The sequence below is a fragment of the Ictidomys tridecemlineatus genome, chromosome 6 (assembly GCF_052094955.1).
Source record: "Ictidomys tridecemlineatus isolate mIctTri1 chromosome 6, mIctTri1.hap1, whole genome shotgun sequence".
In the NCBI taxonomy this organism is placed as follows: domain Eukaryota; kingdom Metazoa; phylum Chordata; class Mammalia; order Rodentia; family Sciuridae; genus Ictidomys; species Ictidomys tridecemlineatus.
In genome coordinates, this window is record NC_135482.1 from 1,693,811 (window position 1) to 1,716,459 (window position 22,649).

At 40.6% G+C, this 22,649-nt stretch overlaps 1 pseudogene; it reads right to left on the reverse strand.

Annotated features, from left to right (window-relative positions):
• Nucleotides 1-886: 886 nt before the first annotated feature.
• LOC101965760 (ubiquitin-associated protein 1-like) overlaps nt 887-22,649 on the reverse strand; it is a 33,653-nt pseudogene continuing 11,890 nt past the window's right edge.

Genomic DNA, 22,649 nt, shown 5'->3' on the forward strand with positions numbered 1-22,649 from the left:
TTCTTTTTTTTCTTTACCTTTTAGACATTTATTATCAGTTCTCTCTGAAGAATCAAAATAGCTAGCCAATTATTTTAGATTCACTAAGGCTGTGTTTCCTTTGTATCTAGATCTATAATGATGTTCAACATAACACAAAAGAAACCAAAGAGTGCTTTCTAAACCTCGGGTTATGCCTGGGTCATCCTAAAGCAGGGCTGGAGGAAGAGCTGCCCGAGGACAGCAGGGAGGGTCAGTGCTGGGAGGGGCCAATGACCACTCCAACTGACCACAGGTTCCCTAGAGCAGGGCTCTAAAACCTTGGGCAGCAGAGGACGGAGGTCCCAGCCAAGCTGAAGGAAACAGGCTGGACCGGGGAGCACGGTGACTGCTGGCCGAGAGGCAAACTGGGCCCGTGGGGGAGTGCTTTCTTTGCACCTCAGAGACATTCCAGAGCCAGTGTGACCCCAGGCTTCATTAAAAGGGAGAGAGAACAGAGCCCTGGAAGAACCTTCTCGCACTCGCCTTGGATTAGAGTCCAGTCCACCAGTGCAGGTGCTGGGAGGCATGGAACCCAAAGCAGCACTGATCTAGCCCTCCCAGCTAGACCAGTTTCTACTGGGGATGCAGAGACTCTGGAGGGTCAAGGTGGGAGGGACATTTCTCAAATACAAATACATTCAATATGGAAGGAGCCAGGACAAGTCTGGGGCCTTCATCTGCCCAAATCTTCCCCATTTCCTCCCCAGCTCAGAGCCTTGGCTCACGGAGACTGCCAAGCACAGTCTCCACACCTGATCTTCCAGTCCCCAAAGAAAACCCAGAGTGTGCCCCTTGTTCCCCACCTGTGGGCTCTGCAGGGCCTGGGGGGCCAGTTCCATGGCAGGGCCCCGGGCAGGGCCTGGTCTCAGCTGGCTCCAGCCCGAGCCATGACGTCTTCCAAAGCATTGTCCCGGTCATTGTTGTGTGACAGCAAAACTTCCTTAATGTCTTTCACTTCAAAGCCCGTTTCCTTAAATGTGCTCATTAACTGGAGAAACTTCATCATCTTGTCTTCTGAACATCAGTGCATTTCCAGGGCCTCTGCCACTAGGAGAGGGTCGAAGCCCTTCTCAAAAGCTGACCATGTGCAAAGAGATAGTGGAGAATCTGCTCGATATTCTCTCCCTTCTTCATGGCTCTCAGGCCACGCTCCTCTGAGTACCCATGTTAACCACGTCTCCACACACTGCCGCTCACTTGGAGATAGTGTTTGCGGTTCAGAGTAGGCCTGGGGACAGCTGGGCACGTTGGGCACTTGTGACACTGGGAAACCTGGAGGGGTAACTGTGGGGCCTGTACTTGGAGGTGATGGTCTTCACACCTCCTTCACACCCTCACTCCTTCTCACAGACAGGACAGACAGGGAAGGCATCTGAGAGGACGTCAGGGTTGGCACCTCGGTGCCACTGTCCAAGTTCAAAGCCATTGAGCTCACTGGCACTGCTTTGGGTGGAAGGCTTTAGGGAATTCCGGAACATGCCACTGCGGAGGCAGGATGTGCTATGGAAAGGGCTTGCCAGCTTACTGTCTTCTGATTGCTGTCACCATAGTCGGGAAGGACAGAGATTTGATACTGCTGACTGCAGGGATAGGGAGCAGGGACACTCTGGAAGACAGCGGCATCTTTTCACAGTTGCCCAACTGTGGTAAGGTTATGAAGCCCTTGGGTTTATGAAGAGGCTTGAAACCTAGGGTTGCCCGTTCCAAGGATGCCAAGACCTCCGCATCCTGTAACACAGACCCAGAGCCTCCTCTGGGCAAGTTGCCGTCCAGTCACTGAGCCATAATGGGTCCAGTGGTTCCTACCAGAGTATTTCTCAGCTCTTCCCTCTCATCAATGGTTTTCAACTCCACATTATCAAATGGGTCTTCTTCACACTCGAAATCAGCAGGACTGAAACCTGCCTCTGTGTGGGGTGGGCTGAGAACTTTGTTTCGTGGCACTCTGCTGACCGAGTTGGAGTGAGGATGCCGCTGAATTCAGCTGCGACCTCTAGGTCTCCCAGGACAGTGTTTCAGGTCTTCTAGGTATAGAATCATATCCTAAGCAAACCAAGATAATTTAGCATCTTCTTTTCCTATTTGTATCTCTAATTTTCATCTCTTGCCTGACTGCTCTGGATCCAGTTTTGAGAATTATGCTGACTGGGAATGGTGAGAGTAGATATCTTTGTTTTGTTCTGATTTTAGAATAAATATGTTCCTTTTTTCCTCCATTTGGTATGATGTTGGCTCTGGGTTTGTCATATATACCTTTTACAGTGTTGAGGTAAATCCCTTGGGGTCTTGTTTCTTCAGCATTTTTAACATGAACGTGTGCTGGATTTTATCAAAGGCACTTTCTGCATCTATTGAGATGAACATAGGATTCTTGTTCTTAATTCTATTAAGTGGTGAATCACATTTGTCAATTTCCATATGTGAACCAACCTTGCATCTCTGGGATGAACCCTGCTTGGTCATGCTGTACTATCTTCTTCATGTGTGTTTATTAAGGATTTTTGCACCTATGTTTCTCAGGGGCATTGGTCTGCAGTTTTCTTTCTGGACGGGTCTTTGACCAGTTTGGAGTCAGGGTTATGCTGGCTTCATGGAATGTGTTTGGGAGAGTCCCTTCCCTTTCAATTTCCTTGAATAATTTGAGAAAGACTATTGTTAGATTCCCTTTGAAGGTCTGGCAGAGCTCAGCTGAGAATCCCTCAGGCCCTGGGCTTTCCTCTGTTGAAAACCTTATCAGGATGTTTTAATTTCATTACTGGATACAGGTCTGTTTAGGCTTTCTGTGTCTTCCTGGTTCAGTGTGGGCAAGTCACATGTGTCTAGAAATCTGCCAATATCTTTAAACCTATCCAGTTTATTGGAGTATACATTTCCAAAATAATTTCTTTTTTAAAAAAAATGTTTTTAGTTGTAGATGGACAATACCTTTATTTATTTTCTTTATGGGGAGCTGAGGATCAAACCCAGTGCCTCACCCACGCTAGGCGAGTGCTCTACCGCTGAGCACCGCTGCAGGCCCTCAAAGTAATCTCTTGTGGTCCTCTGGATTCAGAGTGTCTGCAGTGACATACTCCTTTTTATCCCTGATTTTATTTATTTGCAACTCCTTGCTCATTCTTTTGGTTAGTTTGGTTAAAGGTTTACTAATCTTTTTTATTTTTTAAAAGAGCCAATTTTATTGCATTGATCCTGTGTATTTTAATTTTCAATTTCATTAATTTCAGGTCTGTTCTTTTTTATTTTCTATCTTCTGATTTTGGAATCAGTGTGTCCATCCTTTTCTGAGGCCTTGAGGTGGAGCATAAGCTCATTTATTTTGGATCTATTTTTCAAATGTAGGCACCCAGTGATGTAAATTCTCCTCTTAGAGCTGCCTTTGTAGTGCTCCAAAGATTTTGATACATTGTATCTATTCTTATTTATTTCTAAGAATTTCTTGATCCTTCTCTTATTTATGTTCTATGCCTCATTTAAAGAGTATTATTCAATCTCCATTTGTTTTTGTGGTTTCTATTGTTTTCCTTGCTGTTGATTTCTAGTTTCATTCTATTTTGATCCATTAGGATCCATAGGATTATATTTTTATTTAGTAAGATTTACACTATGAACTACATATGGTCTATTTGGGAAGAGGTTCAGCCAGCTGCTGTCAAAGAGGTAAATTGAGCTCTTTTGGGCTGAAATATTTTATAGATGTCTATCAGGTCTATTTTATTTATAATATAATTTAACTCAGTAATATTTTATTGATTTTATATTGGGATGGTGTATCTGTTGATAATTTTTAAACATAATTAGATGCACTGACATTTGAAGCATATTATTTACTGTCACATCTTTTTGTTGGATAGTCCCCTCTACCAACATAGTGGCTTTATTTGTTTCTTCTGATTAACTTTTGCTTCGATTTTGGGGGAGGGGCTAGAGACAAGAATAGCTACTCCTGCTTGTCTTCATTCTCCGTTTGTGTGGAATATTTTTTCCTTCATTTTACCTTTAATCTGTGGGTGTCTTTGCCTATGCGATGAGTCTCTTGCAAACAGTGTATAGTTGAAACTTGTATTTAGATACAGTCTGCTAGTATATGTGTCTTAGTTGGGGAGTTGAGACCATTTACAATTCAGTGTTATTATGGATATGTGTTTGCAGTTTCTTGCCACTTTTTGCTTGCTATATTTAATTGTCTTTATTTCCTCATATTTGGTTGCTCCTATAATGATCTTCACGAGTTTGGGAGCTTTGGGATTTGATTTGGGTTTTTCTTTTTTGTGTGTGTGGTGGTGTTAGGGATTGAAACCAGGGCCTTGTACATGTGAGGCAAGAACTCTACCAACTGAGCCATAGCCCTAGCCTCTGATTTGGGTCATTCTTTAAAGCTTGTTGGTAAGTATTCTTTCTAGTGCTGGCTTTAGTAGTCATAATTCTTTTAGGTTATCCTTGTCATGATTTTTTTTTATCTTTTCATTGGTTCTCAGAGATATCTTTGCTAGCTATGGCAATCTTGTCTGGCAATCGTTTTCTTTTAGATCTTGGGATAGCTCATTCCAGGTCCTCCTTTATTTTAATGTCTGTGTTGAGAGGTCAGAAGTGATCCTTATTGGTTTGCATCTAAATGAGACTTGATGTTTTTCTCTTAGAGCTTTTTGTAAATTTTTCTTATTTTTTTAGGTTAGGCATTTTGATTATGATGTGTCTTTAAGAGGTTCTTTTTTGATGTTATCTACTTGGGGTTCTGTATGCATCCTGTATGTGATGTCTACCTCTTTTCTGATGAGGGGAAATGTTTCTGCTATTATCTCCCTGAAGAGGTTCTTAATGCTTTATCCTGTGTCTCCATGTTGTCTTCTGTCCCAGAAACCCGGGTTTGGTCTCTTGATGTTGTACCTGAGTTCTTTCATATTCTGATCATGGTCTTCCCTGACCCTTTATTGCAACCTGGATATTCAAGTCTATGTACCTTGTCTTCAAGGCCCAAACAATATTTTCTGTGCAGTCTAGTCTATCAGTGATTCTTTCAAGTGAATTTTTAATTGTCTTTCATTTCCAGGAGTTCTGATTATTTTCTTTTTAATATCTCCACTTTTTAATAGAAATTATCTTTCATCTCTTGTGTTTTCTTTCTTGTTACTTAGATCTTTCTTTAGTTCATTGAACATTTTAATAATTAAAAAATAATACTTTTAAGATTAATAATTTTTATAGTCAATTTCTTAAATTTTGTCTATAACCAATATCTGATATATTCTTTGTTAGATGATTATGAATTTGGGGGAGAGTCTTTTTACCTACTTACTCATGTCTTCAGAGGTCTTGACTTGTGCATCAACTGAGATGGATTCCCCTTCCTCTCTGTGTCCATGTGTGTGCAGTTATCTGTTTTTTTCTGGGATTTCTCTGTATTTTTTTGATGAATAAATAGGTCTCCACAGTTGACCTGAGGTCCCCTCTGGTTGTTCCTGCTTGGGGCCTGGTTGTTGATCTGGGGTTTTTATCTCCCCAGTTCTATGTGTTGATGTGCTGTTGAGGCTCAGGGGAGGCTGGATCATGTGTGGGTGAGGCCCACTGCTACCTGGCTGAGTCGTGTGTGCTGCTCAGCAGCAGGATCTCTCCTATAAACTTGAAGTATCCCAGTTACTTTCCAGCCCCTCTTTTTAAAATTTTATTTTTTTGGTTCCTTTTAGTTATATATGACAATAGAATCCTTTTTGATATAATTATACAAACAAGTAATATAGAATATTTTTATTAGGACCCCAATCTTGTGGAAATACACAATGGTGAGATTCACCATGGTATATTCACGTATATACATAGGAAAGTTATGTCAGATTCAGTCCACTGTTTTTCTTTTTCCTGACCCCTCCATTCCCTTCAGTCTCCTTTGTCTAATCCACTTAATTTCTACCCTCCACCCCTTATTGTGGCTTAGCTTCCATATATCAAAGACGACATTTGACCTTTGGTTTTGGGGGATTGGCTTATTTCACTTAGCATGATATTCTTCAAACCCATCCATTTACCAGAAAATGTCATAAAGTCATGTTTTATGGCTGAGTAATACTTCATTGTGTGTGTATATGTCTATACATTTCCTTTATCCATCCATCTCAGAGGAAGTGGGGAGCCAGGACTAGCATTAGGACTAGCCCCAATGGTAGCAAAGGATGTACAGTCTTAAGATCAATGTCCCGCTTCTACTTTGACATCATAACACTAATCCCCACCTGATGATGAGAAGGGACGCTGGAAAGTACTGAACTCCAACAAAATCAATCCTTGAATTTTCCTTTGAGATTTTCTTTGCTTCTTTTTTCTTTTCTCTCTTTTTTATCCCACCCTCACATCCCCAACATTTGTGAAACCAAGTACTTTTCATGGATTAGGCTTCTGAGGTCTGGGACGTCTGAATAGTGTATCACAGTGGTTCTGTACTGCAGGAGTTCTGTGTTTGGGACTGGGTCCCCGATAGACTTGGTGACTGTTTCTGTTCCATGGTACAGAGTGCCCACCTGCGGGAAACTTTCATGTAAAGGACATGGGCTTCCTGGCCACTGTAGCAGTGTTCAACCTTGATCTCAGGCACCTAACTCCTGGGAGTAAAGGAACTTGCTGGCTTGATAACCAGGATGTTTCACCAAGCTCCAATGCCCTGGATCTGCCTGCCTAACAGCGACTTCAGACAGTGGGCTTTCTTGAGAACTTCCTGAAGCTCCTAACATCATGGATTGTAACTGTAGAATGTAACAGCAGAATAACAACTTGACTGGTACTCTCAACAATAACGTAGTATGGTACTAATGACCTAATGTAACCCACTGGTAGAAATGAACATGGCCCTTGGACAATGAGCCCCAGCCACTTCCCTGTCTCTGCACCTGTTTCTATGTCACCCTTTCTTATTATTATTTCTTACATTGTATATTCTTTTATCTCCTATATTTACATTTTTTAATTTTCTTAATCATTATGTTTGTTTGTTTTTGTACTCTATTCTCTTCCCACTTACTTGTCTCCCCCAAATCACTTTCTTTCTTTTGTCCTGCTACTAGCCAACTTCTTTAGATTCCTCTTTCATCTTCCTAAGATCTAATAACTCTATATTTTCACCTCTTACCTCCTTAACATTCATCCTTCACCTCACCCATGGTTCACCATCAGAAACTGCAGACCCTTTTGTATACCTACTGTTTAAGTTGTAGACAATAATTGAACCCACCATTTCTGTATATTGTAACAAAACCGTAAATATCTTAGTAGTCACTACTTGGTTTAAGGCTGTATGTTGTTTGTATTGGTATCTGTTAATATTGCTTTTACCCTTAAAGAAGGGGTATTGGAACCTGCAGGGACACTATAAACCTATAGGGCAAGATCTGTAATATCTCAGATTTGCAGTGCTAGAAGGGAAGACACATGAACAACATAAAAAAACAAGGGAAGAAAGTGCCACAGGCAAAAATACTACATTATTAGAAGCCATGACTAGTACAGCAGAAGAAATGACACAGAAGGCATTCAGGATGTATATAATTAAAATGTCCTGTGAATTAAGGGATGATATAAGAGCAAATACACCAAAAGATCATTTCAACAAAGAGCTACATAAGCAAATACAGGAAGCAAAAGATAACTTCAATAAGGAGATAGAGATTCAGAAAAAAAAAACAGAAATTCTTAAAATGAAAGAAACAATAAACCAAATTAAAAACTCAATAGAAAGCATCACCAACAGATTAGATCACTTGGAAGACAAAACCTCAGATAATAAAGATGAAATATACAATCTTGAAAAGAATGTAGAACACACAGTGAAGACGATAAGAAACAATGAGAAAAACATTTAAGAATTATGGGATAACATAAAAAGACTGAATTTAAGAATTATTGGGATGGAGGAAGGCATAAAGTTACAAAGAAAAGGAATAAATGATCTATTCAATGAAATAATATCAGAAAATTTTCCAAACATGAAGAATGAATTGAAAAATCAAATCCAAGAGACTCACAGGACACCAAATGTACAAAATCACAACAGATCCACATCAAGGCACATCATAATGAAAATGCCTAGCATACAGAAAGAGGAGAGAATTTTAAAAGCCACAAGAGAAATAAATCAGGTTACACACAGGGAAACAAATTAGGATCTTAGCACATTTTTCAAACCAGAGCCTGAAACCTAGAAGATCCTGAAACAACATATACCAAGCTCTGAAAGAAAACGGATGCCAACCAAGGATCTTATATTCAGCAAAATTAAGCTTTACATTTGATGTCAAAATAAAAACCCTCCATGATAAACAAAAGTTAAAGGAATTTACAACTAGAAAGCCTGAACTACAGAACATCCTCAGCAAAATATTCCATGAGGAAGAAATCAAAAACAACAGTGAAAATCAGCAAACTGAATTATTACATTGAAGGAAAAAAACCAATCAAAAGAGAAACCCAAGATAAGTTAAATTACAAAAAATAAACAAAAATGACTTGGAATACAAATCATGTCTCAATAATAACCATAAATGTTAATGGCTTAAACTCACCAATCAATAGACATAGACTGACACTCATACATTGCTGGTGGGACTGCAAATTGGTGCAACCACTGTGGAAAGCAGTATGGAGATTCCTCAGAAAACATGGAACAGAGCCACCATGGAACCACCATAATTGACCGTGTTATCACTCCTCGGTTTACACCCCAAAGACTTCAAATCAGCACACTACAGGGACACAGCCACATCAATGTTTATAGCAGCTCAATTCACAATAGCTAAACTATGGAACCAACCTAGATGTACTTCAACAGATGAATGGATAAAGAAAATGTGGTATATATACTCAACTTTAAAGAATAGAGAAATTATGGCATTTGCCAGTAAATGGATGGAGTTGGAGAATATCGTGCTGAGCAAAATAAGCCAATACCAAAAAACCAAAGGCTGAATGTTTTCTCTAATATGCAGATGCTAATTCACAATAAGGTGGGGGACACTAGAGAAGAATAACATTACCTTAGATTAGGTAGAGGGAAGTAAAGCGGGGGAGGGAATGTGGGGATAGGAAAGATAGTGGAATGAAACGGACATTATTACTTTATGTATATATGTGACTGCATGGCCAATATGATTCTACAACATGTACACTCAGAAAAAAGAAATTATGTCCCGTCTGATGTCCCACTTTGTATGATATAACAAAGTGCATAAATGCATTCTACTCTCATATATAACTAATTAAAACAAATTTAAAAATTAACTAAAAAAGAACAAACAAACAAAAAAGATATAGACTGGCAGATTGGATTAAAAAAAACCACAACAATATGCTGCCCCCCAGAGACTCATCTCATAGGAAAAGACATCCACAGACTGAAGGTGAAAGGTTGGGGAAAAAATACTGGAATAAGACAGGGATGCCCACATTCACCACTTCTATTTAACATAGTTCTTGAAACTCTAGCCAGAGCAATCAGACAGATGAAAGAAATTAAAGGGATATGGATAGGAAAAGAAGAACTCAAGCTATCACTATTTGTTGATGACATGATTCTTCTATACCTAGAGGATCCAAAAACTTCCACCAGAAAACTTCTAGAACTAATAAGTGAATTTATCAAAGTATCAGGATATAAAATCAATACCCATAAAGCAAAGGCATTTCTGTACATCAGTGACAAATCCTCTAAAAGAAAAACTAGGAAAACTACTCCAATTACAGTAGCTTAAAAAAATACTTGGTAATTAACAAAAGAGGTGAAAGTCCTGTACAATGAAAATTATAGAACACTAAAGAAAGAAATTAAAGGAGTCTTTTCCATCTTCTAGATGGAAAGGTCTCCCTGGTTATTGGATAGGCAGAATTAATATTGTCAAAATGACCATACTACCAAAAGCACTATACAGGTTTAAGACAATTCCAATCAAAATCCCAATGACATTCCTCATAGAAACAGAAAAAACAGTCATGAAGTTCATCTGTAAAAATAAGGAACCCTGAATAACCAATGCAATCCTTAGCAAGAAGAGTGAAGCAGGTGGCGTAACTATACCAGACCTTAAACTATACTAAGGAGCAATAGTAACCAAAACAGAATGGTATTGGCACCAAAATAGACTTGTAGACCAATGGTACAGAGCAGAAGACACAAAGACAAACCCACATAAATACAGTTGTCTTGTACTAGGACAAAGGTGCCAAAAACATGTATCGGAAAAAAGATAGCCTCTTCAACAAATGGTGCTGGGAGAACTAGAAATATATATGCAGCAAAATGAAATTAATCCCCTGTCTCTCACCCTGCATAAAACTCAACGTGGATCAAGGACTAGTAATTAGACCAAAAACCCTGTGTCTAATAGAAGAAAAAGTGGGCCCAAATTTTCATCATGTTGGATTAGGCCCTGACTTCCTTAACAAGACTCTTATAGTGCAAGAAATAAAATTAAGATTCAATAAATGGGATGGATTCAAACTGAAAAGCTTCTTCTCAGCAAAAGAAACAATCAGTGAGGTGAAGAGAGAGCCTATAGAATGGGAGAAAATTTTTACCACATGCACATCAGATAGAGCACTAATCTCTAAGATATAAAAGAACTCAGAAAACTTAACACCAAAAGAAAAAAAACCGCCATCAATAAATGGGCCAAGGAAATGAACAGACACTTCTCAGAAGATGATGTACAATCAATCCACACATATGTGAAAAACATCTCTAGCAATTAGAGAAATGCAAATCAAAACTACTCTAAGGTTTCATCCCACTCCAGTCAGAATACAAACAACAGTAGGTGTTGGCGAGGATGTGGGGGAAAAATGCTTGTGGGAATGCAAGTTGGTGAAAGCACTATGGAAAGCAGTATGGAGATTCCTCAGAAAACTGGGAATGGAACCACCATTGGACCCAGCTATCCCACTCCTCTGTCTATACCCACAGGACTTAAAACAGCCTACTACAGGGAAACAGACACATCAGAGTTTATAGCAGCACAATTCACAATAGTTAAATTGCAGAACCAACCTAGATGCTCTTCAGTAAACGAATGGATAAAGAAACTGTGGCATATATACACAGTGGAATACTACTCAGGATTAAACAAGAACAAAATCATGGCATTTTCAGGTAAATGGATGGATTGGAGATTATGCCAAATGAAGCAAGCCAATCCCAAAAAACCAAAGGCTACATGCTTTCTCTGATAGGTGGATGCTGATCATAATGGGGATGAGGGGAGCATGGGAGGAATGGAGGAACTCTAGATAGGACAAAGGGGAGGGAGGGGAAGGGAGGGGGCATTGGGGTGAGGAAGATGGCGGAATGAGATGGACACCATCACCCTAAGTCCATGTATGCAGACACGAATGGTGTGGCTCTACTCTGTGAACAACCAGAGGCATGAAAAATTGTGCTCTATATGTGTAATGCGAACTGTAATGCATTCTGCTATAATGTACAGCAAATTAGGGTAAATAAATAAGTAGATTTATGAAATTGTTCTTTTGATGATTTCTGGTTGCCTCCTCAGTGAAAGAGCTGATTAAAGCAGATGGACTCAAGGGTGTAAAAGTCTTGACTATGCCACCTCTTCAGGTTTGTGGCCATGTCATCTCTGTGGATGTGTTGGTTTTCTTACTTCTCTCAGCAATATTTTAAAATTTTTATTCTACCAGTCATGTGTCTTTTGGTTAAATTTCTTTCTGACTCTTCTTTGGGGGCTCTTGTGAATGAAATTATTTGGTCAATTTTATTTTTTTGATGATATGTTGCTAGTTGACAAAAAGTACACTCAGTTTTTGTATGTTGATCTTGTAGTCCCTGAACTTTTAAATACAGCATGAGCAGAAAAGAAAATACAAGATGACTCAAAAGTACTTTTCAAAATTGTCATAATAAAAATGCAATAAAAAGTTTGTGAAATGTGGGCAAAGTCGAGTTTTTTCAAAAGTTTATAGATTTAAATGCTAATGTAAATAAAGAATATTTAAAAACTGATTATCTAAATTAAGAAGCTAGAGAATGAAATGGAAAAATAAATTTAAGTAAGTGGAAGTAAATAATAAATTAGAAGCATGACTAATTAATTAGAAAACAAAATAAAATATTTAAAAACATTTTTAAATGATTAATAAAAATTTTAGATTACTAGCAAGATTTATCAAGAAATAAAAAAACACAAATTATATCAATGTAACAAATAAAAGAATATAAGTTGATAAATTCCCTGCAGACATGAAAAGTTTATGAACAACTTAAACAAAAGTTTATGCACCAACAACTTAGATGAACAGACAAATCCTTTGGGAAATGTGACTTGGTAAAATTGACACACATTGTCAGAAAAAAAAAACAGAAAATTATAGGAAGTGTCCTTCACAAACTTAAATGAAATAATAATTCTTAATAATAATTGATAAATTGAACCTAACAATGTGACTCGTGGTTTTTGTTTGCTTGCTTGTTTTATGGTGCTGAGAATCAAACCCAGGACCTCGTGGAGGCAAGCTCCCTACCACAGCTCCATCTTCATCCCTGAAACAACAGTGGACTATGCTACGGGAACCACAGGAATGCAAGGTTGGTTAATATTCAGACACTAGTCTCTTGAAACTAACAGAAGAAGGGAGAAGATCTTATGGTAATTGCAATATATACAGAAAAATAGTCAAATTCACCGTCAATTCACAGTGAATCTCTCTGCAAATTAATACTTGAAGTTACTCAATCTGTATAAGACTATCTACAAAAATTACCTGCAGATAGCATCACACTCAGGCTTTTCCCAAGTGTAGGTGTAATGCAGGAGCTACCCCTACACAGTTACCCCGAGCATCCTGCAGAAGGCTCTAGCCAGGGCAATAGAGGGCGGGGATGGATGCATGAAGACCTAAAAGGAAGATCTAAACTTCATTTATTTACAACGGATGATGTTTAGCAAGGACACAGAATACAAGGGCAATATGATAAAACCATTGCCTCAGTATTTTCAGAGTAGCATTGAGGAAATGAAAACAGAAATAAATTAATTGAATTTTAAGAGCATAAAAACCTTTAGAAATATAGATATATATATATACACTTACTGAAAACTTCAGAACAACTTTAAAATTAATTTACAACATATAGTGTAAGAGGGGTGTGTGTGTGTCTGTTTGTGTATGTTTTAGCTTTGTGTTGCCATGACCGAAATACCTGATAAAAACAACTTAAAAGAAGAAAAGTTTACTTGGGGCTCATAGTTTCAGAGGTCTCAGTCCACAGAAGGATAGCTCCATTTCTCTGGGCCCCAGAGGAAGCTGGACATGATGTCCAAAGGGTGTGGAGAAGCAGCTTAACTCACAGTGACCGAGGAGGAGAGAGAAGGGAGCAGGCAAGAGGCTGCAGGAAAGACACACCATCCCATGGCAGCCACTGTGGCCTCTCCTCCAGCCACATCACCTGCAGTTACCCCCAAGTCCTCCAGCCAAACTGGGAGGGGCTGATGACATCACAGCTCTCACCATCCAAACTGGGAGGGGCTGATGACATCACAGCTCTCACCAGCCAATCACTTCCCTTGCAGTATTCCTGCATTAACAGAGCAGCTTTGGGGAACACCTCATGACCAAACCACAGCAATATATAATACACACACACACACACACACACACACATATGCACACACATATACACACATGTATGTATATACATACACACATATAGATACACATAATGCATGCATATGTGTGCATCTATTATATATAGATATGTGTATATATCAGGTATATACATATGTATATGAGTGTATGTATACACTATGTATAAAACACAAGTGTGTATACACACACACAACTATATGTATACAACACAGAAGACACGGAGACGAAGCCATCTGATTCTTGACAAAGGTGCCAAACATAAATGTTGCAGAAACGACGGCCTTTTAAACAAGTGGTGTTGGGAAAACTGGATATGAACATGAAACATGAAACTAGAGCTCAGCCTCTCACCCTGCACAAATGTCAAGTCAAAATGGATCCAAGACCTTGAATTAGGTCGGAAACCTTGCCACTGCAAGAAGAAAACACGGGGTTCACGTATCCCAGGGCAGGCACTGACTTCCTCAACGAAATAAAACCAAGAATCAGTGAGTGGGATGGCACCAGGTTTAAAAACTGCACAGCAGAGGAAACAAGAGCGGCAGAGAGCCAAAAAGATACGAGAAAATCTTTGCCAGTTGCTCCCCTGATAGGGAATTAATATCCATATATAAAGAACTCAAAAAACTTAACACCAAAAACGAAACTCCAATCAACAAATGGACAAAATAAACAGACATTTCCCCAAAGAAGAAACACACATGGCCAAAAAGTATATGAAAAATGATCAACATCTCTAGCAATCAGGGAATGCAGACCAAATCTACACTAAGATCTCATCTCTCTCCAGCCAGAATGGCAATTATCAAGAATATAAATGATAAATGCTGGTGAGGATGTGGGGAAAAAATTACACTCACACATTGTTGGTGGGACAGCAAATTAGCACACCTCCTCCCTGGCAACCAGTGTGGAGAACCCTCAAAACCTCGGAGTGGAACTACCACATGACCCGGCTATTTCATTCTTGGTATTCATCCCAAAGAACTAAGGTTAGCACAACATAGTGATAGAGCACCTCACAGCACAATTCACAACAGCTGAATTATGGAATCAGTCCAGAAGCCTGTCAATAGATAAATGGCTCAAGAAAATGTGGTCTATACACACAAGGGAGCTTTACTCAGTCGTAAAGAAGAATGCAATTACGGCACTTGCTGGTAAATGGATGGAACTGGATAATTCCATGCTGAGTGAAATAAGCCAGTCCTGGAAAATCAAAGGTTGAATGTTTTCTGTAGTTTGTGGAAGCTACAGCAAAAACAAGGAAAAGAGGTGGTGGGGCAGGGGATTGGATATCCTGAGGTTACCGGGAAGATCTGTGGAGAGGAGGAGGAAAAGGAGAGGGAGGGAAGAGGGATGGGGCGGGGAGGAAACATGGAACCCAGTTAACACAACCACATTATGTGCAGATATAAATACTCCAAAAGGGATTTCTCCTTTGTGTAAAGAACACGGTGCCAATGAAAAATAAGGAAATAAAGGGGTGAAAGGTAGAGCAGCAGAGCAGGGGAGGGGCATAGGAGGAGGGAGGGGCATAGGAGGAGGGAGGGGGAGGAGGGAGGGGGGAGGAGGGGGGGAGGAGGGAGGGGGGAGGGAGGAGGGAGGGGGAAGGAGGGAGGGAAGGGGCAGGAGGGAGGGGGAGGAGGGAGGGGGGAGGGAGGGAAGTGGGAGGAGGGAGGGGGAAGGAGGGAGGGAAGGGGGAGGAGGGAGGGGCATAGGAGGAGGGAGGGGGAGGAGGGAGGGAGGGGATGGGGATTGAAACCCTGTTGCTTCTCTGTGCCTCCTTGTGGAGATGAACCCGACTACTACACATCATTTAATGCTCTGTTGTTTTTTTAATGAGAACTGTTCATACCTGTAAGAATGATGAAAATTAAAAATACCAGCAACTCTGAATATCTGTGAAGATTTGGAACAATGGCATCTGCATACTCTTCTAGGGACAGTGTGAGCGCCTGCTGCCCTCTCCGTCACTAGCTCCATGTAAGGAGAGCATGAAGTGTCCACCTAGGTCAAGACTTCACACACGGTGGCCCCCTGGACACCCCAGGACAGCTCCCAGGAGGCCCAGCTGTGGCTGCTCTGCGTCTTTTCCTGGGGGGAGTGGCCCCTTATTCTCAGGGACAGCAGACTGTGGGCTCTGGAGGAGCCAGCAGTGTCCCCCACTCTGAGCTGAGCTGTGGCTTCATGTATTCCTTGTGAAAACCTCGGGCCTTAAGATCCAGCTTTGTGCAATTACTAAATTTAAGTTTACCCAGATGATTATTCCAGAGTTTTCTACAAAGAAGATTTATAAATGATAAAGGTCTTTTTAAGTAAAAAGACAAATGAATGGGCATGTTTAAAAACAAGGGAGAAGTAGTGAAATTAACAAATATGAACTTGGAAGGCGTACTGAAGGCATGACCCAGATGCAGCCAGAGCTGAGGAGACGCGAGTCAGTTTTGGCAGCAGATTCGGATTCAGCTTTAGAAGAGAACGCGGGTGACCTGGAGGACCCGTGCCCTGCTCAGGAGGCCAAGACCACAAGATGGACTTTCTTGAGGGACTCAGTGCGTCAGCCCGTAGGACAGACAGTCCTGGAGGCTGCTGCGGCTGCGGGGAGGCGCTGCTCCCCAGCAGGCAAGCCACTTGTCACGTACGATGGATCAGTTACAGAGACCAGGCAAGATGGTCCCTGCAGCGAGCAGCACCCTGGGTGCCCTTAAAACCTGTGGAGGGCAGAACTGGCTCGTGCTTACTGCCGTAAGGAGAGGTGAAAGAGTGAGAGTGAGCAGTGGCCAGGGCAGGACTCAGCTCGGGGCATCCGGGGGCTTTCTTGGTGTCCCCCACGTGACCTCGTCTGACTTGCACTGACGTGATCTTCACATGAAAGCCAGACCTCGGAGGCCAGGGCTGCTACGTGCCCATCCAAGGCCACCCACTAGGCGCTCTGGGAGCCAAGACTTGCCTGGGCAGTCTTCTTCCAACGTCATGCCGCTCGGCTTGTTTCTGGGGTGCAGGACCTGAGCCCAGGCCTTGGGCGTGCCACAGAAGCACTCCAGTCCCAGGCCTGGTGCCTTGCTCCTTAGGGACATTCAGACCTGCCTCTGGATGACAGAACTCGAAGGTCTGATACCTTCCTTCTCCCAAAGGGTGAAACGAGGCTAGAGGAGCCAGCTTCTTCTCCTGGCTGTCAAGCTGGATGGCCCTTCAGTGCAGGAAGTGCTGCACACATAGCAGAAAAGGCACCCCGTAGGACATGTTCATGACCCTGCCGTCTCCGTGACCAAGCTCTAGAAACCTCCAGAAAGAAGATAAGCCAAGAGCCTGATTACCCCCACCCCTGAAGCCACCGTCTCTCCCCGCCCAGACACCTCAGCCCTGCCCACATCCCCTGTGCTGGGCCCTGTGGGCTGGGCCCGGATCAGTCCCTGCAGGACCCAGCCACCTGCATCCTCCTGTGCTGACCGGAGGGCCAGGCCTTCCCGTGGACACAAGCCCTCGGCCACCTCACTCTGCCCCACCTCCTTGGTTGTTGAGAGCCACAGCCAAAGGGGCCCCAGCAAACTTCCAGCTGCCGGCTGATGATCCAGCTGCCAGCAAACTTCCAGCTGCCAGCTGATGATTGGCTCACAGTGGCCCCAGCAACATCTAGCTGATTGGCTCCTCTGCGGTGATGTTCATTGGGCTGTTTCCCTGCCCTTCAGACTGCCAGCTGATGATTGGCTCACAGTGGCCCCAGCAACATCTAGCTGATTGGCTCCTCCACGGAGCTGCTCATTGGGTGACTTCTTTGGCTCTGCCCACGCAACCCAGCCAATCGGCCTCAGGAGCAGGAGGATTGTGGGAGGTTGAGAGGCTGGTGTGGGAGAGAGAGGCTTGTGGAAGCCGGTGGTGGCAATTGGGCTCTGAGGGTTTTTCCCTGGAGCTGTTTTGTTTGGCGTTTGTAGTTCTAAAAATAAAGTTAGTTTCTTTTTGACAAGTGGCTCCTGAATTGTGCCCAGCCAGACTGCGGCATTTGGTGGCTCGCACGGGGAGCAACTGAGGATAAGTAAACTGCTCGCCCCTGAGGGCAGGGCGAGAGGATGGGTAGCCATTCTAAGATTCCTCTTTTGTTTTGCTTCATTTTTGTTTTAAGTTGCCTGTCCCTGGAGATGAGTAAGAGGGAAGAAAAACCACTCACATCTGAGGAACAGATAGGGAGCAAGGACGGATGGACATTTCAGGAAGATGGAAAGGCTGATATAATGATTTTGTGTGGTTCCATTTTTATTGGATTCTGTCTCGGTTTTGTTTGGCGTCATCTTGCTGGGTTGTATTATAGCAGAAATACGGGATCAGAAATTAGTAAAAAACAAACCGAAAGAGTGTTAAGTAAATTGTTAGAGGAAGGAGGCTTCCCAGTAAAATCAAGAGCAGTCAGGGCATACGTTGATACAATACAAAAATGTAGCCCATGGCTTTTTAAGGAGGAGTTGTTAGATATATCACAATGGAACCATCATGTGAAGATTTAAAAAGAATAGAAAAGAACAACCCAGGGACTCTGCCAGTTGGCACATTGTCATTGTGGACGTTGGTATCTGGTTTGCTTAGTCCAAAGCCTTCAGTTCAGACAGAGGTAGAGGAAGAAGAAGACATATTGATTCAAGTAGAAGAGGAAGTCTCTCAAGTTAGTCAGAAAGAGGAAAAGATTCAAGTAAAAGAGAAGGTCTTTCGAGATAGTGAGACAGAGGAAGGAAGTTTAGAGCAGAAAAATCTATCAGGGGAAAAGTTAAAACAGGAGACTGCTAATAAGACCCTTTTATTAGAGAGCGAAATTGTCCAACCAACAGCACCACCTCTACAGGACACTGCTACTAACAGCATTCTATCACCAGAGGGCGTAAATCAGTACTAACTCCAGAGATGGGAGTTCAAATCATTCCCACAGGGGTAAAAGGACCTCTTCCCCAAGGAACAGTAGGCTTATTATTGGGACGCAGCTCTTCTACTCTAAAAGGACTTTTGATAAGTCCTGGGGTAATTGATTCCGATTATGAAGGTGAAATAAAAATTATAGCCAGTTCTCCAAAGGGTATATCAGTAATTTCACCAGGAGATAGAATAGCACAGTTACTAATAATACCAAGCCTACATGATAAATTTTCCAATCATGCTGTAGAAAGAGGTTCCAAGGGATTAGGCTCCACAGGTGTAGATTGGGCTATGCTTTCTTTAAATTTAGATTCTCGCCCCATGCTAAAACTAAATATTCAAGGACATGAATTTAATGGGCTACTGGATACAGGTGCAGACCTTAGCATCATCTCTCGTCAAGAATAGCCAAAACATTGGCCATTACAACAAGCCACTCAATCGCTTCGAGGCCTAGGAGTGGCGACTAATCCCGATAGAAGTGCAATGCTATTAGATTGGAAGGATCCTGAAGGATGTGAAGGAACTATACAGCCATATGTATTGGATCATCTTCCCGTAAATTTATGTGGACGAGATGTCTTAGATCAATTAGGTTTGACATTAACAAATAATATCAATCAAAATGCACCCACTATTATGGCTAGACAAGGTTTTAGGAAAGGAAAAAGATTAGAAAGACAAGAACAATGTATAGCAGCACCAATACAAATAGATCAAGGAACAGACAGACATGGGTTGGATTTTCACAAAGGGCCACTGAGACAATAAAAATTACATGGAAATCAGAAAGACCAGTATGGGTTCCTCAGTGGCCCTTGACTAAAGAAAAGACACAAGTAGCCCATGATCTGGTCAAACAACAATTAGCGGAAGGACATATACAACCTTCTGTATCTCCCCATAATACTCCCATTTTTGTCATCAAAAAGAAACCTGGTAAATGGAGATTACTGCAAGATTTAAGAGCCATTAACAATGAAATGGTCATTATGGGACCTGCTCAATCGGGGATTCCTCAATTGTCTGCTTTGCCAAAAACTTGGTATGTTTTAGTTATAGATATTAAAGATTGTTTTTTTTCAATTCCAATTCATCCTGAGGATAGTCCACGTTTTGCATTTACTATCCCTGCACTGAATCATGAAGGTCCTGATCAGAGATATGAATGGAAAGTACTCCCTCAAGGGATGGCTAACAGCCCAACTATGTGTCAAATTTATGTTAACAAAGTAATCCAGCCACTTAGAAATCAAAATCCTGAACTACAAATATTTCATTATATGGATGATGTATTATTAGCACACAAAGCTAAAAACACATTGCTAGAATGTTATGCCACATTTACAAACTTATTAAAAAATTATAATCTAGAGATAGCAATAGATAAAGTACAATTAAATTTTCCAATTAATTATTTAGGAGTTCTATTATCCTCAACCATGGTCCGTCCACCAAAAATTCAAATACGAGTAGATCAACTCAAATCACTTAATGACTTTCAAAAGTTATTAGGAGACATAAATTGGATAAGGCCTTATCTAGGTATTCCAACAGGAGAATTGGGACCTTTATTTGATATCCTAAAATGTCCATCAGATCCAAATTCACCCCGAATGTTAACGCCTGAAGCAAGAAAGGCATTAAAAATCATTGAAACATATATGGAAAATATGCATTTGGATAGAATTGATATAAGTTTGCCTTTATTATTTATTGTACTACCAACAAAAAATATTCCTACAGGAGTATTTTGGCAAGAAGGTCCATTATTATGGATACATTTATCTTATTCTCCTAACACTATTCTTACTAGATATCCTGAGGCTGTAGGACAATTAATACTCAAAGGAATAAAAACAGCAAAGGCAGTGTTTGGAATTTCTCCCCATAAAATTATTACTCCATATACTATGAATCAAATTGGTGAGCTAGCTAATGAGTTAAATACTTGGGCAATAATCATGTGCAAATCTAATGTTTCATTTGATAACCACTTACCATCTAATCCTTTATTGTCTTTTTGGTCATTGCATCCTGTAATTTTTTCCAAAAATGACAAGAAAAACACCTATCATGAATGCTCCAAATGTATTCACTGATGGGTCAAATAATGGTACAGCAGCAATAGTTACACCTGATCAAACTTTTACATTTTTAGTACCCAAACAATCAGCTCAAAAGGTAGAGCTTAATGCAGTATTACAAACTTTTGTGATGTTTAAAGATTCTGTATTTAATTTATTTTCTGATAGCCAGTATATAGTTAATGCTATAGTATCCCTTGAAGATGCTGGTAGGATTTCCCCTTCTTCTACTGTTTTCTCTTTGTTTTCCACTATACAAAGTTTAATCTGGGACAGAAAAGATCCATTCTTTATAGGACATATCAGGGCACATACAGGATTGCCTGGAACCCTTAGTTTGGGCAATGATTTAGCAGATAAAACTACACGTGACATACATATTTTCTCTACACTAGAAGAAGCTATAAATTTTCATGAAAGATTCCATGTCAATGCTAATACTTTACAAAAGCGTTTTAAAATAACTAAGGAACAAGCTAGACAAATAATAAAACAATGTCAAAATTGTGTGACCTTTTTACCACAAGTTAATCTTGGAGTCAATCCTAGAGGATTGATGCCTAACCATATTTGGCAGATGGACGTCACACACTTGCTAGAATTTGGAAAATTAAAATATTTGCATGTTACAGTTGATACTTCTTCTGGATTTTTGATGGGCTCCCTTCATGCCGGCGAAAAAACTAAAGATGTTATAGCTCATTGCTTACAAAATTTTGCCACTGTGGGCATTCCAAAACAGTTAAAAACAGATAATGCCCCTGGTTATACGTCTACTTCTTTTAAACAATTTTGCTCATCATTTGGCATTACTCATATAACAGGAATCCCATACAATCCACAGGGACAAGGCATAGTTGAAAGAGCTCATCAAACTATTAAAATGTACTTATTAAAGCAAAAAGATGGAATTGGGAAGGGGTATATATTCCCCAAAGATAAACTTAAAATAACCCTTTTTACTCTAAACTTTTTAAATTTGGATTCATCAGGACTTAGTGCTGCAGAAAGGCATATGTGTCCAAAAAATGTACATAAGCCCAAGGTACTTTGGAAAGATATTCTAACAGGACAATGGAAAGGTCCTGACCCAGTGATTGTCTGGAATCGGGGGTCTGTTTGTGTGTTTCCACAGGAAGAACAGCAGCCGATTTGGATTCCAGAGAGATTAACCAAGGTTCTGACCCAGAACAGCAGCCGATTTGGATTCCAGAGAGATTAACCAAGGTTCTGACCCAGTGATTGTCTGGAGTCGGGGGCCTGTTTGTGTGTTTCCACAGGGAGAACAGCAGCCGATTTGGATTCCAGAGAGACTAACTAAGGTCCTGACCCAGTGGTTGTCTGGAGTCGGGGGCCTGTTTGTGTGTTTCCACAGGGAGAACAGCAGCCGATTTGGATTCCAGAGAGATTAACTAAAGCGATTTCTACAGACCAAAAAGAAGATGATTTAGCTCAAATCCATAATAGCTGATATCCAAAACTCCAATTTGGCTATCCTTACATCTGCGACAGAACCAGGATGCTTTTTTCAATATCTATTTTATTATTGCCCTTTCCCATATCATGAAGTTCTATTTTATTTTTTTGAGCTCATACAGACCTAGGTTAATGTCTTGCTGATCAGTTCTATTTTTTGACTATAGAGTTTTTAAACATTGCAATGGAAATTTCACCTGTAAAAAGTTATAAGGCCTTTACTATTATGTTATGTGTTGTATGTGTTATATTATGTGTGCACACTTGTGTTTTGTGTTATATGTTTGAATGTACGTATGTCCAATGTACGTATTTCCATATATCATATATGATGAGCGCTCATGAAAAGATGGATCCAAATATTTTTTTTTATTCACGTGATTTAAATGGTTTAATTTAAATTGGGTAAATAACTGTTAAGAATTGTTTTAATATGTAAACAAAAAAGGAGGTTAACAGATCTGTTTGTTTACTCTCACCTTTCGTTTTCATTATATTTAATAATTCTCTTCAATATAATGTAAATTG